Source organism: Malurus melanocephalus, unplaced genomic scaffold (assembly GCF_030028575.1).
Source record: "Malurus melanocephalus ecotype Western Australia unplaced genomic scaffold, MMel_1.1 scaffold_49, whole genome shotgun sequence".
Lineage (NCBI taxonomy): Eukaryota > Metazoa > Chordata > Aves > Passeriformes > Maluridae > Malurus > Malurus melanocephalus.
Genome location: NW_026623281.1, coordinates 1,161,710 through 1,179,250, shown reverse-complemented (window position 1 = coordinate 1,179,250; position 17,541 = coordinate 1,161,710).

Below are 17,541 nucleotides of genomic sequence, written 5' to 3'. Positions count from 1 at the left end.
CACTGAATTTCTGTGAGGCTTAATATCTACCTACAAAACACCTCCACTGAAGTCTCATAGGGATTTTGACTCTGCAATAATGTGACATGAAAATTTCCAAACTGGTAATAGAAAACTCAAATACACTGTAAGAATAAGTGATTATTTCTTGCTAAAATATCTCTATGACAGTGCAAGAGAYCTGATGTTTGTGACAATTCCATGCCAGTAGTGGAAGGCAGAACACAATCTGTACTTTTATTGAGGAGGAGGGATGTTTAAAAAAATTTTGAAACATCGTGTCTTAAATGCAAAACAGTTTTCAGAAGAAAAAAATGTTGCTTCTCATTGCAAATTATTCAACCTATGAGCTGATTTTTTTTTTCCCTTTAAGAGAATAGAGAGCACTGCAAAAGGAGTTGATATTAGAATACTCATTACAGGGCAATTATAGTCTACGGCAAAGGCAGTTCTGAAACTTCCATAAAAATCTTCTGCCCCTTTCCCACTGGTCATRGATCACATTTTCCAGACTCAGACATCAGAAGCCTCATAAGTGARTAATCCTTAAAGAGTTTGCCTTCATCTTTTGCAACCTGCAGGGAAAGGGTTTCTCTGAGATCCGAGAGCTCACTGATGGTGAACGGTTCAGGTGAGACCATTTTCTCCAGCAGTTTTATCCTCACTGAAGTTAAACACACTGAACTGAGTACTCAGTTGCTGTTTGATGGGGAAAGGAAGAAAGAAAATGAATAAAATCCAATCTTTCTCCAGCTCAATCCAAATGCCTTTTCCGTAGGCCTTGGAAACTGCAATTTCAGTCAAAGGAGCTTATCTAGTGGAGGCTACCATTTGCTCACAAAGTATCCTGGCCAAGGAATTGTGTATAGGATGCACCCCAGGAGGATTAATCAGTGTGGGAGGCTCATTTCTCTCTGTCACTTGGCTTGCTCTGGCATAGGAGGGAATGGTATGTTATCAGCAAGGGCAGGATCCACAACCTTAACCCCTTGCTTCATCTGGGCTGTGAGAAGTGAGAAATGAGACTGGAACATTCACCATTTCCCTGCTTAGGCAYGTGCTTGACAGCTCAGCTGAGTGTTTCACCCATGGCATTTCATCAAAGCTCCCACATTCCCCAAAGCTCCAAACACACACACACAGCCACCCAGAGAGGTGGAGATATTTGAGAAATAACAGCAGTGTGCTGACAAATGTTCATTGTGAAGCGTGCTGTCATAGCAGCAAAGGCCTTCCTAAGTCCACACAAATGTTTTCCATTAGCAAGATCCATCTGAGGGTGCTTATAGAAGGCAAAATTGACACTAAAGAAAGACAAAGGAATAATATGAGACCATGGTTAGACCATGTGATGCTGTGGAAGGAGGAAGGTAGCACCCTCATTTGGGAATAACAATATATTTATATATTTAGGTAAATTGTTTTTGCATCACTGTGTTTCCTCTTGACTGTGGAAGAAAGGAGATTGACATCTGCCATGGGAGAGGCAGGATGGGGAGCTGGGGCACGTGTCCTAACTGAAGGGCCAAATGTATGAATTTCAAATGCTTCCTTTCCTTCCTTTCTGCAGACAGATTTTAATGGACAGCCTGGAATAGAATTAAACAGCTCTTCTGTAAATTCAGACAAAATAAGGCAAGGCAGGACTCAGGACAGTTGTTTGTCTGGACAGTCTGAGTTTGTGCAGTTGTTCCTTTACAATGTGTGTTCTGGCAGGTATTTAAATGTATGCCCTCCCACAGCTAGTGGAGACAACCCCTTGATTTTTGTTTCATTGTAAACAGAACAAATAACATTTTTAGTCATTCATTAACTCTTTAATATTTTCTTAATTTAATCTCTTCCACTTTCAATTATGAAAGCCTTTGAGATTTGAGTTGTTAGTCAGGCATGGGGGTGCTTCATTTAAGGGCTTTTTGCAATGGTTTAATTAGCAATCAGAGGCTTATCTGCTTTGCTCAGAGACACTGTCAAAAGAAATAGTGATCCTTTGATATTAAATTTGAAGAAGCAGATTTCTTCTGATGTCTGATGAACTGGAATAGTTCTGATTTTTTTTTCTTTCTCTATTCTCAACACCACTATCATAAATATGTCCATTTTCTAGTTGTCATCCAGACAGGCATTCCTTCCCTAACCTTGGATAAGTAGAACTTGAAATTTTCATTACGTAAACAGGAAAATTATTAATTCTTGAGGTCAAGGATGGCCATTTGGTCTGGTAATGTAATGCTGTAGGAGACATTCAYAGTCAGGTCTGTACAAAAAATATGTTTCAAACTCACATGGCAATGAGCAGAGACACAGTTTATTGCCTCATAGTATCAGGACATGCAGTTGGCTGCTTGGATGCTTCTGATCAACTGCATGTGCCAATCAACTGCACAGGCATTTTTCTGCCTAGATTTCCAGATAGATTATGAACCTGATACACTTTAAAGCACCTTTCCCTCGGTTGTAAAAACCCGATTTTCATTATGTAATGATCTTTATATTTAGAACCCTTAATTTCCACTCATAAAGCACTTCCCCTGTGGAAGAACAGGYAGCAGAGTTCATGGTATATCCACAGGTTGGATGCAGTTCCTTTGTCTTAATACGTTTGGTGTTACTGAGGGAGAGCTGGCAGTGCAGTTCTCAATTGAATACTCTAGATTTTAATACAGGTTACATTTTGAATTTTAAACTAGGCTGTGCRTACTGTGAAATTGTAATTCATCAAGCTACTTAATTAATGCTTAGAGATAGCTGAAAAATAAATGCTCACTTGTTTTCTACAGTAATTTTGACATTTAGAATTATTTTCTTTAGTGGGCTTTTTTAGTACAAAGATATAATATGAAAGGGTGTTAAGAAATACCTTTAGAAAATTCCAGAAGGATCTTAATGAGGAGTTTTGAATTACCTCATTGCAGTATTTAATTTCTATATTTTCATCAGAAATAGAATTGACCTTTTYTTATAGAAAACTTTTTTTCTTTTTCTTCCTTATTTGCTGCTATAAAAACCGATTWAAAAAAATTAAACTATGCTACTTCTGATTGTTTAAAGTTTACATGGGCYACAGATGCTGTGAAATATCATATATAGAGCAGATATAAAGATATAATCCAAATTATATAGCTTTAAGGCCTTTTTTCCATGTACTACTAAAGCTGTTAAAAACTGCTTTATTTCACTGGAAGTGGAGCCTCTGGGTTAGCGCAGTATTCTGTGCCTAAGTGGCCCAGAGGGAGCTGTCACTAGGATTTCAGATGGAGTTAAGATAGCTTAAGGCCATTACAGGTCACTTTCCTAGCTGGGACATGATGCTTTCAGTATCTTGAGCATCCTGTGGTTCCAGAACAGACCCCTCTTTGCCTTGGCTGCTTTGGCCAGATGGCTGCACAAGGGATGGAGGGAAAATAGGTGTTGCACTGGCTCCCTTCCTCACATCCTTTGCAGCTGAGGAGGAAACACTGGCTGGAATGTCAGTTATTTTCCTAACCACAGCTTGCTAAAGAAAGGGAAATGAAGTGGGAAATACCTGCAAGATGGTGAGATACTCAGCTTCTGGACATCAGAAGGCTCCTACTGAAATCTGGATTGCTCTGAGCACACCAGCTGAGCACCTATGCTCCTTTGGTCTGGGCAGCTGTTTGAAGCTTGACTGACGGATCTAAAGGACATGATCAGAGCAAGAGTAGAAGACAGGGGCAGTGATTAAAACCACAGTGATTCACATTGTACCTCTTRTATGTTAAATAGGATGAGCCAGGTAATAAAGTTTAAGAACGTTTGGTCTATAAAACAAAAAAAAATTAAGGCAGCACTATAGAATTCCACAGGAGAGACCSTCTCAGACTTAGGAGAAATACAAGTAAACTAAAAGGCAGTGGCCATGATTATATATATTACTGCAATTGAGTCTTTGGGCACCCTGCCAGGAATGCTTAAGAGTGGCAGTGATGATCAGTCACCAATTTATATACCAGAAACCTGCTGTCAAGGATTAAAAACAAAAGGTATATTCTGCCTATCATATAAGGCCTCATCATTACACAGAAGTATTTTAAAAACAAATTATGCTGACAGATTTGCAGAAGAGGTTAATATAAATAGTTCTTCTAATGGAGGCAAAGTGAATATCTGGGCATCTGAGCTAGATGATGGCTGGCTGCTGTGTGTGCCTGTGTCAATGTGTGTGACGAAAATGACCAGTTTCCCCTGCAGAATGCACCACYGGGGAGAGAATGATACAGGGAATGGCTTATGGTCTGTGTGTCTGACGGTAAAAATCAATGACTTGCCTTATTGAAAGGTGCCCTCAGGGGCAAAAAGCAGTGAATAGCTTATTAGTTTGTGTGTGCATGCTGGCAGATGATAAAGCAGCATTGAAATCAGTCATAGACCATAATAAAGTACCCATCCCCATCTTAAAGCCTGTGTGTACTCCTGTCTCAGGGGAGAATGCCTCCATTAACCCAAACTGTGCAGTAACTCATCTTTAACCACAGAACAAATATGCAGCAGAAGAGGAACCAATAACGATTTCTTATGGTTACTGATGCAAAAAATATAGCAGATGAATTACTGATGTGTAGGGCATGATTCTTTTTGGTGTAATATTCCATAATTCTATTTTACTGCTGTTTGGAATGATGTGGAAGAGTTCCACAGGGGATCTGGCCTGATACCAAAAATATTTTACTCATTTCCAAAATAAAAGAGGAAAACAGTGATGCAATGAAGAGTAGATGCAAGAGACAGAATGTTCTGACCTTTTTATCCCATCATTGAACTCTGCTCTGCAGTATATTCAAATCATCCACTCAGATACATAAACCCACATACAACTACAYTGTCACTGAAGTATTTATTAACCTTAAGATGTTATCATCCTAGGCRTTACGTGCATTTGTTGGCACACATCTGATTAATGCCAGTAATGCCTTCAGCAAACAGAAGAGTCCTTTAATGTGAAGCTTTGCCATAAGAACACCAGGGTGGGTCTKGCCTAAGAAGTAGAGGTGATGATTTCTCTTGGTTGCAAGGTGAAAGTCTAACTAAGCAGCTGGATGCCAGTGAGATTYGTGCCTTGGAAAGAAATGGTGGAAGTATTGGTGAATAGGGTACAGATACTCAAGCTGAGAAATCTACAGGTAGAAGTTGACCMCTCTTCTTAAGGAATTGGTCCTTATCAGGTACAAAGCATATTCCTCTTACATTTAGAATAATTCTTCACACTTCATCACAAGGTAAAAGACTATTCCTGTTCTACTGTAGAACATGTGTATGGTTTTATTGACTCTACAGAGTAATTCAAAAGAAAAACGAGAAACAGAAACAAAAATCCTCATCAAAATCATCATTAAAATTAAACTTGTGAAAAATAAATTATAATCCCTCTCTGTTAGCTACACATAAATGTGAATTTAAGAGAAAACAACACATAATGATGTAATCTGAAAACTTTTGTATAACAGAACAGCAGTTCTGAAAGAAAAGTGATACACCAGATGGGAGAGGCTGAATTTTTTCATTCTGTTTTGTAGAATAGCAGTTGCACAACTTGATACATATTTGCTTGTTTGTTTCACATTTACCATGCGGCAAAATACTSCTCAAGAAATAGAGCACTTGTGCYCTTCTCTGACTTTTCTTCAGAAAGAGTCATGTGTAATATTGGGCTGTAGCCACTTTCAGCTACTCATTTCTTCATTCCACCMTATATAGCACTATTTTGAGGGTGGTCTACATATGGGAACTCAGAGCAGCCAGTCTTTGTATGGCGTTTCCCCACCAGCTGTGCTGGGTATAAGCATTCACAGCAGAAGCATGTTGTGAGAACTGACTGTGAAGAAAGATTGCGAGATGGCAACATCTTTGGTAATATGGAGCACATATGTATCTAAAGCAGATTAATATTGGCATGCTTTACGTGATATATTATATAAAACATGTTTGAAATTTGTCAACATTGCACTGCTCCATTAAGGATCAATCTTTTCCTTATCATTGCATTTTGAGCTTTCAACACAATCATGAAAGAAATAACATTGACAGAACATGCATGTCAACGGAAAAGACGGAATGGGAAAAGAAGACACTTTTATCTCCTCACAGGCCATATGCTGAGGAGGGCAAGCTATTCCCCACACAAACACGCAGGAGGGAGAAGCAGGTAGAAAGGCAAAAATTAATCTGTTATTACTGCTAATTTTTTAGAGAGGAAACACAGCCTTCCTTGTACAGGATTCCTCCAGTTCTTCAGCAGATGCCCATGCACAGCCTGACAAAGCTGTRGAGAATCCAGCACCAATGAAGGGGAAGGTTGGGTAGCATTTTGAGTCATGACATAACTTACCAGCCAAAATGGGAAAGCATGTTTTGCTCTTCTCTAGTTGGACCTTTCTTCAGGAGCTGCTTTTTTCTTCAGGAGCTGCAATTTTACAGAAAAGAAAATAAATGCAAAAATTACTGAATTATTGTGGACAGAAACTTTTTTTTTTTTTTTTTTTGCTTTCCTAGGAGCCTTATAATAAGACTATCCTGATTCCCCAAGGAGTTAAATCTGATATTTCTCCAGTGAGAATCCAGACCCGTTCTGTATATTAATCCACTTCACAAAGTCATTAAGAGTAATTTAGCATAAAAGCAGTCTTTTCCCTCACAAGACAAAGCACTGAGACCGAAGCATTTGTAGAGCAGTGTGAAAAACATACTGTATCTGCCTTGGCTCCATTTGGATGGAGTATAAACAARGAATTTTGGCTGCAAATCCTGTCAGTCTCTTAGTCTTATTTAGGACAAATATTCAGGAAAAACAATGATAATATAATTTGGTGGTTTTTTTTTTTTTTTCCTTTTTTTCTCAGTGCTAAGTCAATGCATAATTACTGGAAAGAATTTCTGACTGAATTTTAGATGAGCATTTTGATAAAATATAATATTGGAAACAATCTTTATCAAACATTCATGTGTAGTGTGAGAGATAAAAACAGGAATCCATAATTCATATGGCAGAATGTATTACCAAGTGTGAATAAGAGGCTGAATTTAAATGAGGGGGTCTGAACAATATTTTCTGCGAGGCATCTGCTTTAATCATTTACATTATTCACTAGGTTTTCCAGAACTGTAAATCTTAAATATATATTTGTGCTGGTGAGAATGTGTATGTAAATACACGCATATATGCACACATACACAAAGCATTATACACAGACACACATTAGCACATATTCACACAGACACAGGAATGTGTTTGTACACAGAGACACCACAGCTTAGGGCCTGATTATGGATCTTTCTACATGAATGAGAAGACTCYCACTGACAATGATGGATTTGGGGATCACAACCTTAGTGCCTTGGTTTCTCACCTCTTACCCCAAACTTGCAGTGATATGAATCAGATTAAAGTTAAAGGAAAGATGAGTCCTTATTTACCCTAAAATAATTGAAACATTTACTTATTTGACACACATTACAGGAAAGAGAAAAAGCCATAGTGAACGCCCTACCCTGAGAAGAAATCCTTAAGACCCTTCTGTCAAATGTCATATCTCACTGACATTCTTACCAAGTTTTCAGTACTCTGTATTTCAGGGCAGAAAGATAAGAAAGACCTTGAGTGAGTAACTGTGCAGGGCTTGATTGAAGTCTGCACAGAGCCCCATCCAGACCCGAGGCTTCCCTTACCCCACTGACCCACCTTAGCTCAGATGGGAGGAATTTTAATCTTCCTCTCAGTGGCTGTCCCAGCTTAGTTTAACTCTGGCTATGCACTTGGATGTTAACTCTTGCCAAGGAAGCAAAACCAGTCACCTAATGATTGCTGCGTGCTTCACTAAGCCCTAGACAGGTTTTTGGTCCTTCATGATTAAGCAGGCCCTCTTCTCATTGTTCTTTCAAATCCCAGAGGCTGTTTTGTTGGTGGTGTTTTTYGGGGTTTGTGGCTTTTRATTTTTAGGGGTTTGTGKTTTTTTTTTTCTTTTCGTTTTGTTTGTTTKTGTTTGTTTGGGTTTTTTGTTTTGTTTCGCTTACGACATAATAATGCCTGGATTTCACAGAAACTATCTATGTGCTAATAATACTTAATGCTTTCATACAGGTACACATGCATGGAGCARCTACTGGTTCATTTTTCACTTGTGTGCAGGCAAGTGAGGGCTAATAATGATTTTGAGGGCTTGCTGCTCCCCACACCTATTCTGGAGGGACATACAGTCTGCCTTTTCCCAGTTGTGGTTACTGTGTACAGTTCAGCCCTCTGACTGCAAATTCCTTTTCAGAGACTTCCTTAGGACAGTGTAGAACCAAAGAAAGATTCATGATGGCAAACAAYAAAAGACAAAGGCCAGCAGTAACCCAGACTCAGAGTCTGATGCTCACATATTCACTGTGACATTACATCCCACGTAAGGAGCATCCGCTGTGCCAGCTTCCCAGTAACTATGTCATCTGCATAACTAATCCTTTTATTTCCATGTCCCAGTTTAGTGCCTGCTAAAGCAATGTCACAAAGCAGTAGCTGTCACTTTGTTTCAAGAGGACTAGAAATGGCTGAGTTCTACTGTGAGGGACAAGACCCAGCTCTTCTGAGAGGGCACAGGGATTGCCTATTTAAAGATATCTGTCTCTGCTCCTTCCATTACTGTTTATTTGTTGCAAACAATCCACTTTTTTTTTTTTTTAATTTTTTTTTTTAATTTTCAGTGGAACTCTGGGTGCCTTTCACTTCTCACTCCCTTCTATTTCATAATATATTTCTTGATTCTAGCAGATCTGTTTTTCAGGTCAGGAACAGCTGGTATTTTTTCATAGAAGGTTGTCTTACTCTGGCATCTACATGCTTATTTCAATAATTGTTACTTTCTTGGAGGATAACTGAACAAATAATAGAAGAAAAATACTCAAACAGTGCAAATCTTTCTTAATACAGCATTAGCTGAGTTATATAGGGCATATTAAAAAAAATCACATTTTTAAATTATATACAGCAGACAAGTCGATGAARAATCATGCATGAAATCCAGGCACTCTGAAGACCAATGAAAAGGAATTTCACCTCTTTTTATGAAGCTGAGACCAAGTGATTAAAATGATTGTGCCCTATCATTTTAATTCTCTTTCCTCTAAGCTTTATTTAATGGTGCCCTCTTCCTCTGCTTAACCAAAATGATGAATTAATCCAGTTTCTCCCCTGTGGGGCAGAAGAAAAGCAAYATTCAACACATCCCATTCTGCCTATACTTCATTCACAAGGCACATTACATTTACCCATTTTTCCCCTCCTTGATTGTTTTATATTGTTATCCTGAGGAAYAGACACAGATCATAGAATTTGTGGCTGTGAGACATTCTGATAAGACAAGAAATCAGATGCAGTGCAAAACTGTGCAATGTAATTTGGAGCAAAGCACTGCTGAGAGGATGGGGAAGAGGGACAGGCACTATTTCTAGATGGTAAAAAGGGTCTGGCCTGTCCAGAATGTGTACTCTTGAAGCAGTTATAGAACCCTAACAGCTCTGTGACCTTTAGCTGGTCATTGAGAGCACTGACACTGCCCTTTCAGTGAGTGTGGCCCAGCTGACCCCTCAGAGCACATGTGATGGTGACCTCAAAGCCAAATGCCCTGACCATTGTCTGTGGAATGTTTGTCAAGGCTCTTGTGTGTTTCCCGGCTGGAAATCCAGGGAGTGTAACTCAGGGCCTTTGAACAATGGTCCAGGGCTTGGATGAACCATATCCCAAAGTGTGCCTGATAGGAGTTGCCTGAATCTACCAGTTTGTGTCCCAAGGCATTGTGGCATAACCCTCAACACCAGCCTCACAAAATGTCCTGCCACTCCATAGCACACTGTGTCTTCTCAATGGCTCCATGGCACGGGCAGCACATGCTTCCTTTTCACACACCTGATCCTCACATCAGCATCTTGATCCACTGTCAGCTTCTTGTCCAAGGGACAGGGCACAGTTTTGAGGTGGGAGGTGGTGTAGATGCTTCTCTTCAACAGTGTGCGTTACTTCTCAGAGCATATTTTGAAAAGCCTTCCTGAAACAGCACTTTCATTCACAGACTAACTTGGTTTAGGGCCTTASATGAAAAGCAGTTTTGCATAAGAATTTTAAACAGCAAAATTGAAAATACATCTGTGAATAGTCACTCCTACTTGGATACATTCTTGCCTCAGGAATGAGCAATCACTATAGATCCTTATCAGGGAAGTTGCTGCAGAACTAATACATGATCCTAAAAGAGGAGGACAGGGAGCCTGTATTTTGACCCTAATATTTGCAGGAAAGAGCAAAGAATGGCCACCAGCCCAAAGGAAGTTTTTGATAGCCTGGCCCATGCATAGTTTGTGCAGTCTCTGTTGTACATCTGTGGTGCTGAGGTTGGTCACAGACCTCACTCCAGTAAAAGCTGCTATTTGTTGCTAATTATTTGGCCCATGGGCCACTTCATCAGTGATTCTCTGCTCCATTTAATGACCATGACTCCTGTGGGTGGAAATAGGTCAGCTCCTATAGAAGATATGCCAACGCTTTCTTGTATCTGAGCGACAGCTGGCTGCTCTAAGCTGCAAGTCTTGATTGAGACTCTTTTGATGTATCTTCTCTGAGTAATATTTTCCTGGTGGAAACTCCTGCCATCTTCTTAGAAAAACCTTAGTAACAAAGAAGGAGCAATGCAGGATGTCAGTGAATTTTCTGGGTTWTTCTGCTCACAAAAAGGGAAAGATTAGAAATGGGATCCAGCACTGGAATGTGGGTAGGGTAAGAGACCCCTGTGTTTGGGTCCAAACTGCAAGATCATCCATTATCCAGGCTCTTGGCACAGGGCAAAATATTTTCACTTGATGAAGCCTTTGTCATGGTAATTGATTACTATATTGTCACATCTTTTCAATTAATCACATCTTTTCAGAAACTGCCAAGGTCTGGGTTGATTGCAGCAGGGTCACGGATGTTACCATTCAGGGAGAGAATAGATTGTGACAGTAGCACAGGGCACCAGTATGTTTCTGACAAACATCTGTTTGAGTGCCTTTTTAGGGAGGCTAAAACAGTGCAGCAAAATGAAGGTTAGAAGTGGGCAGGGACTTTTAGAAGGCACTAAGCATGAATTGGGCARATCAGTGAGGTAAAGGCGAGTACCAGAAGGCCTTTGCTCAGGGAGCCTAAAGAATAGCCTCCGAAAGCTCCAAGGCACACCTTGGAAGGTGTGTCTACCCTTTGAAATGTAGATATAATTTACATTGTGTAAGTAGTTGTCCTGAAAGTTTGAAGTGTGAATTTGCAAGGTGCAGCTCAGGCATTATCACTGGTGGAGAGCTCCGGTCAGTGGCAGCAAAACCATCACAAAATAATGACCCAAAAACTTGAGACTTCTTTCACTGACCTGCCACTTTTACCTTGGAGATGAGAGGTTGTTTGAGGGCAGCAAGAAAATCGTCCTTTTATGCTACAAGGCTCAGCAGGCAACATGAAAATAAAGAAAGTGAACAATGCCTTCATAGGTTGAMCAACAAAACAAAGGAGATGCCCTTAAATATATTTCACAGCCTTAACAGTAGCACCTTAAAAGGAAGCAATTTTAATGTTTAGAGCAATTGAAAAATGRCCCAGAACAACTAAATCCATAACAGCAAATATTAAAGAAACTGCATGCCACTTTTTTTCTATGGCCAATTTCTCCTTAAGAAAGATAATTCAAGCCTATATAGAGAGTRGATTTCGATGACATATTGTGCTGCATCTTGAACAAGAGCAATGTTAAAAGGTAGCTTTCTACTAAAGATTCCATCTGCATAAATAATGGCTTACTGCAGCCTAATAAACCTACCCCTCCTACAAAATTATGTAGGAAGTGTAATACTGTGTTGCCCTGGTCCAACAGTCTCCTCCCCGTCACACACTCACACACAAATTCCATTTGTAATTAACAGGAAAATTCTCTGTATTAGTTTTCTTTGCACTTTATGGAATAACAGAGAGATTAATTAAGAGGTCTGTATTTCTATTTCAAGGTTCAAGTACTTTCATTGAGCACTTTGTGCTTTCAAAACCTGTAGTGTCAGCAGAATTCCTTACTTCAAAACACAGACATTTCTCTTCCTTAAGTTTTACCTTTATATATGCAATTACTAAATGATTGTGAGTGGTTAGGAGGCCTGGACCACGCTATCACCTGTTACATATCTAAGCTGTGCTGTAGATGTGTGTAAAGGAGGCTGCATAAATACCAGGGACATAACTCCTCCTGCAGCCCTTAATGTTCATCATCTTCACATCCTGCACTTGCAGACATGGACGTGGACAGGGTAATGAAACCTCCTGCACTAACCTAAAAACTGACACCTTTCTCTTTCCCTTTTTAAAATTTCTGTAAATTTCTCTAAATTTGAGTCTCTAATGATTCAAATAGATTATTTAATTAATTTTATAATCTGCTTAAAAACACTCATATGCATGCAATTAAAATTTTCTTAGTGCACACACACAAACACGCACACACACACAAAAACTTGCAGTGATGCTCATGACTTACAGTTGTCTTTAATTGTAGACTTTCATTAGCAAACCAGCCAAATTAACAGAAAAAACATTATTTTCCCTCTAATTAGTATCTTCTGTGATATGTTCTTTCTACTTTTTCTTTTTTTCCAGTGGGTGAACCACCCCATTGAGAGGACTATTTACATAGTTGCTAATCCTAAAACGTACTTACTTTTGTGACTAATTTCTGTACAGGAGTAGTGCCCCTAGGTATGAGAGTGAGTCTGAACAACAAAGGCTGTGATATAAAGCACATAGCCCTGTTCAGCAGAAATCTTGGAGTTCTGCTCACTAAGTTTATATCTCCCCTTAAAGATGAACAGAGATTTAAATGACCACCCTGCAGAGGAGCCTTGGTGTCTGCAAATGAATATACAAAACTCAGGAAACAGCAAAATTATACTCATCCGCTCGTGCCCAGAAAAATACTTCTCTGCCATAACTCTAGCTCTGTGAAATGGGAAGTGATCTCTCTGGAATGAGAGAAATGTTATCTCATGACAGAACTGGATGGAGATCACGGGCCTGACTCYTGCTTGTTTAGTTCCTAAGCAGCTGAGTATTTTCAGTAACTCCCATRGAGATCAAGTAGGCATCAAGAACACTCACTCACTAATAAGGCACTGCCAATCAGGCATTAAGGGGCAACGCTTTTCTGTGGATTCTTGTAACCAAGAATTTAAACTCAAGGTCAGAGTTAAAATGAAGAAAGGAAGGGAACAATTTTCCAGCAAGGCAGGGGCCAAGGAGCTGCACTTTGAAGCTGCAGCGATTCTTTCATGAAGACTTTATTGTTGACACCATCAACACACAGAGTTCTCACAAGTGAGAAAAACACTGTCATTAGAACAAGAGGAGTGCCAGAGGCAACTGATCACTCTGTGATGTGCTTGCAAGGGCACCTTTTTTTGTCCATCAGGGTTAGCTGAGGTTTTCTTTATGTGATCTTGCATAAGGGCTAAAATATAGTTATCACAAAGAACAAGACTGAACAGCAAATAATGACAGGCCTAAATCCAACCATTTACTTTCTCATGTGTCACTGAAAAGTTCTTGGGAAATAAGATATGTTTGGATGTTTCAAATAGGTTGTAGTGAAGTGTAATAGATCCAATGTAAACTGTGAAGACAGTTGTAGTCAATCTGCAGCATACAAAAACATCTGGGACCAGACTCAGAGATGAGTTCAGTACCTACCCACTGTCATTTCATGACCATGTGCAGCATTGCTTAAAGACTAAGAAAAGGAATGGGATTGACATGTATTAGCAAATATCTTCAAAAAATGTTTCAAAGGCCTAAGGCAGCTGAGAGTATAATAAAATATTCACTGACTGCTTCACATTAGGTGATGGGAATATACTGGAATACACTGATTAACGTATAATAACTCCATAGTTTTAGACAAAGCCTGGTTGGTAAAGATTACCCAGYGGCCTAACTCTCATTCTGAAAATGCAGTAGATGTTATTTCCCAATAACTTGGAAAGCAGCTAAAAAGTTTTGAGCGTTTTTAAAGTTCTGGACACCAGAAAATTAAAAGACAAGCACTAAACAAAAGCAAATGAAAGAATCACAGAAGTGAGGCATTGCAGAAAAAAAGYCTTGCCTCTGTGCCAGCAGCAGTCACACCCCTGATGGGTTCCACTCTTGCTCAGCCCCTGGGCTGTGTCACCATTTTTTTGAGCATTCACAAGTGATAACATTTCAGTCAGAGAATCCAGGCCAGAGAAGAGAATAGCAAAATAAGGTAACCAAGCTAAAAATACACAAATTTTGTTTTGAAGGATGGGTAGATTTTTGTGTGAAATAATAGCTTTCTTTTCCTGTAACATTTGCTGAAATATTTTGAAGTGCTAAATAATTTTTTAAACAAAAATTTTTTATCATTCTTATCTGATTTATATTGGAAAATCTTGATTATTGTATCAAGAAGTATTGTCTTTGAAGCTTACTTGCACTGCCTGAGAAAGATCCCAATGAGATAATGTTCTGCAGGCCTTTTTCCAATTTTCAGTTGTCTTCTCAAAAATCAGAGAGCCACTTGGCAGTGCTTACCCTCATTTACCCTCATTATTGAGAGAGGGAGTTAAAAAGCATTGTCATGAAAATATATATTTTTTTTTAAATTAGGAATAAATATTCCCATTGTTCATGTTGATTGACTTTAGATAAACATTCAGATAAGACTRTAGGCCTACACCAAAGAACTGAAACAACATATATAATTTACAGACAATTATTCATGATAATTTAATTAGCTCTTTGTTTCCCCTTGATTCACCACTGAACTGTGAGACACTGTCACAAATTTTTAGAGAATGAAAAAAAAACCCAGAGATGTAGTGAAGCATGTATTTTGGAAAGCAATGAAAATTTTACACTTTCTAAGTAGTYTTTAACAGCCTGTCATCCAAGGGAAAATCCCCACGGGTCTTCTAATCCCAAACAATATTTTTGGAAAATCCTGTCATCTTTTCCCACTACAGCCTTCTGTAATTGAGACTGAGAATGGGATTCAGTTAATCTTTGRGTCCACCTAAGTATTTATCACCCTTCAAGTCTGCCTGTCAAGGTGCCTATGTAAAGCTCACTGTTTTTTGAAGAGTAGACTGCTAAATCATGCTGTGCTGAAGATTTCTTTATGCAAACAAGATCTGTCTTAAAAATTGAAAAAAAAAAAAAAAAAAAAAAAAACAAAAACCCAAACCAGAAACCAGAGCTATTTATTCCAAGGAAGGGAAACTCCATCTGCCTTTAATCAGTACACGGACAACAGAGACGCTGCAGATTTTCAGACATATGCTTTTGCACAGATGTGTAAACCAGAGATTGTGGGTGTGTAAGACAGGCACAAATGTATCTTTGTGCATAAGTTTATCTCCCTGCATCTCATAAATGACGGACACGTGTAGAATTCTTTTTCCTCACCAGTTTATGTCCACAGGTTTGCATAGCCATTAGAATTTTTTTTGTTTAATTCAGAGTTATTTTGGGGATGTCATAAAATAAAAACAAAATTAAAAACTGTTTCATGTTCTTTTTTTAGGATGACTGAGGGAAAAAAATGATCTTTTAAAAGGCAATGGACAGTGACAATAGTTATGAAGCTAACTTGTTGCTAACATAACCTCATGGTAGTCTGAGAAACCCTTTCATCATCAGCTCAGATAGTAGCAAACAAAAATCATTTTATATCAGAGAGTTGCTCAGAAATCTAAGAGGGCATGACTGAAGTCCCTCAATCCTCTTTTTTTTTCATGGATAAATATGGATTCACAGCATGCAAATGCTTCTCATGCTGTCAAAATCACTAAATTAGCTGTGATCAAGTGTTGATTAGGAATCACAAAGGATATTAATCTTTTTTGTTCATCTGAAAAAAAACACTCTCTGCAGAACAGGTGAGAAGTTAAAGGATGACACCAGCTTYTTTGTAGGTTCATAGACTTCAACAAAATATAGGCCTGAACCTAAGACTRTTGCATCTGGCATCTTTCTCACAGTTGTTTTTGTATTTCAGTAGATCTTTGTAAATTAATGTGTCTTAAGCCATATCTGGTTGGAGCTCATGTTTAACCCAACCTGAGTTCTGAAACACATTTAATATAAGAGAAGAAAACTTTTTGTTTCCTGAAGCTGCCTTCACTCAGACTTCCCCAGCCCACAGTGTCTGCTCATGGTTATCTGGTAGGGTMATGAAACATGTATCAGCCATGAAACCTCCAGCAGTGATTTATTTCCCTTCTCCTTCTCCCTTTCTCTCAGCCCTCATGAACTCTCCCTTGTCTCAGGAATACCCCGGGTTTGGTCTGTGTCTCTAGAATCATTTAGTTACAGTACTAACCGACAAATATGGGACAAATACCCTGCTCCACAGAATTCCATAGAATTAATTGATATTTAAACTGTGTGTTTAAATTTTTATATTCAGCACATTTTTTCAAGGTAGGAAAATGGCATAATTTGTTGTTTTGTAGGTGTTTTTGTTGGGGAATGGGAAAGGGAACAGATTACTCAATTATCTTCTGCTGTATCCTTGGGGATTGTGCCTCACACTTCTGCACATTGCTCAATTAACATATTTCATGTTTTAGGAGGTACAACGTTGCACCTCATGAGATGCATRACCCTAATAAGTCCAGTGAGATGTGGTCAGGCTTGTCACACTAGTGAGTTTTCAGAAAACAGAGCGCTTTTTTTCAGAAAATTCATTGCTTTTTTTTCCCCTGTAAACCTGATTCCAACTCAGGTCTCAAGCTGAGAGGCTGGTGAATTAACCTAATGTGCCCACTTGACTCTCTCCTAAGTATCATGATAGATTTCTTTTAATCTGCTGCAGAAAATAAATTGCTGGAGAAAAAAAAATATAAAGATTTGTACTCTTTAAAGACTAATCACTTTCAGGCACTGTATGGCAAACAGCAAGATTCAGAATGAATCCTTTTACTGCATTACTCATGACAGCTTACAACCCAGACTATTAAACATTCATCAATAAAAATTTAACATCCCATCTTCCCTTTGATATCCTCAACTGCTCCCTACATAAGACAACAAGAAGGCTTTCCACAGCTCAGTGTGATGGCAGGACATCAAAGCAGCCTCTGCAGCTAGCCTGCTTCGAATAGTGTCTTGTATTTAGAAAGTAGAGTTGTCACATGGGAGGGGAAAAAGCAATGCAGGAGATTCTCTCTGGTTTGAATATATATAATCCCTCCCAAGGGGTGCATTATGGCCATGTTGTGGCTGAGCAGTAAGTTGCAATTCACTTTTCTTCGTATAAGGATATGACAGACCACACAAAAGSAAAAAGAAGAGCTGGGTATTTTCCTTTGTTAAGCAATGAGCACTGCATGCCAGGCTTTAACTGCTGGAAAAAAAGGACAGGCTTTTCCTTAAAAAATTACCAGGTTTTATTATATCCTGGACTGACACATTTGTTGTAGCTACTGTTTGTTGGAGAAGTGAAGATTGCAAACAAATAAATCTAT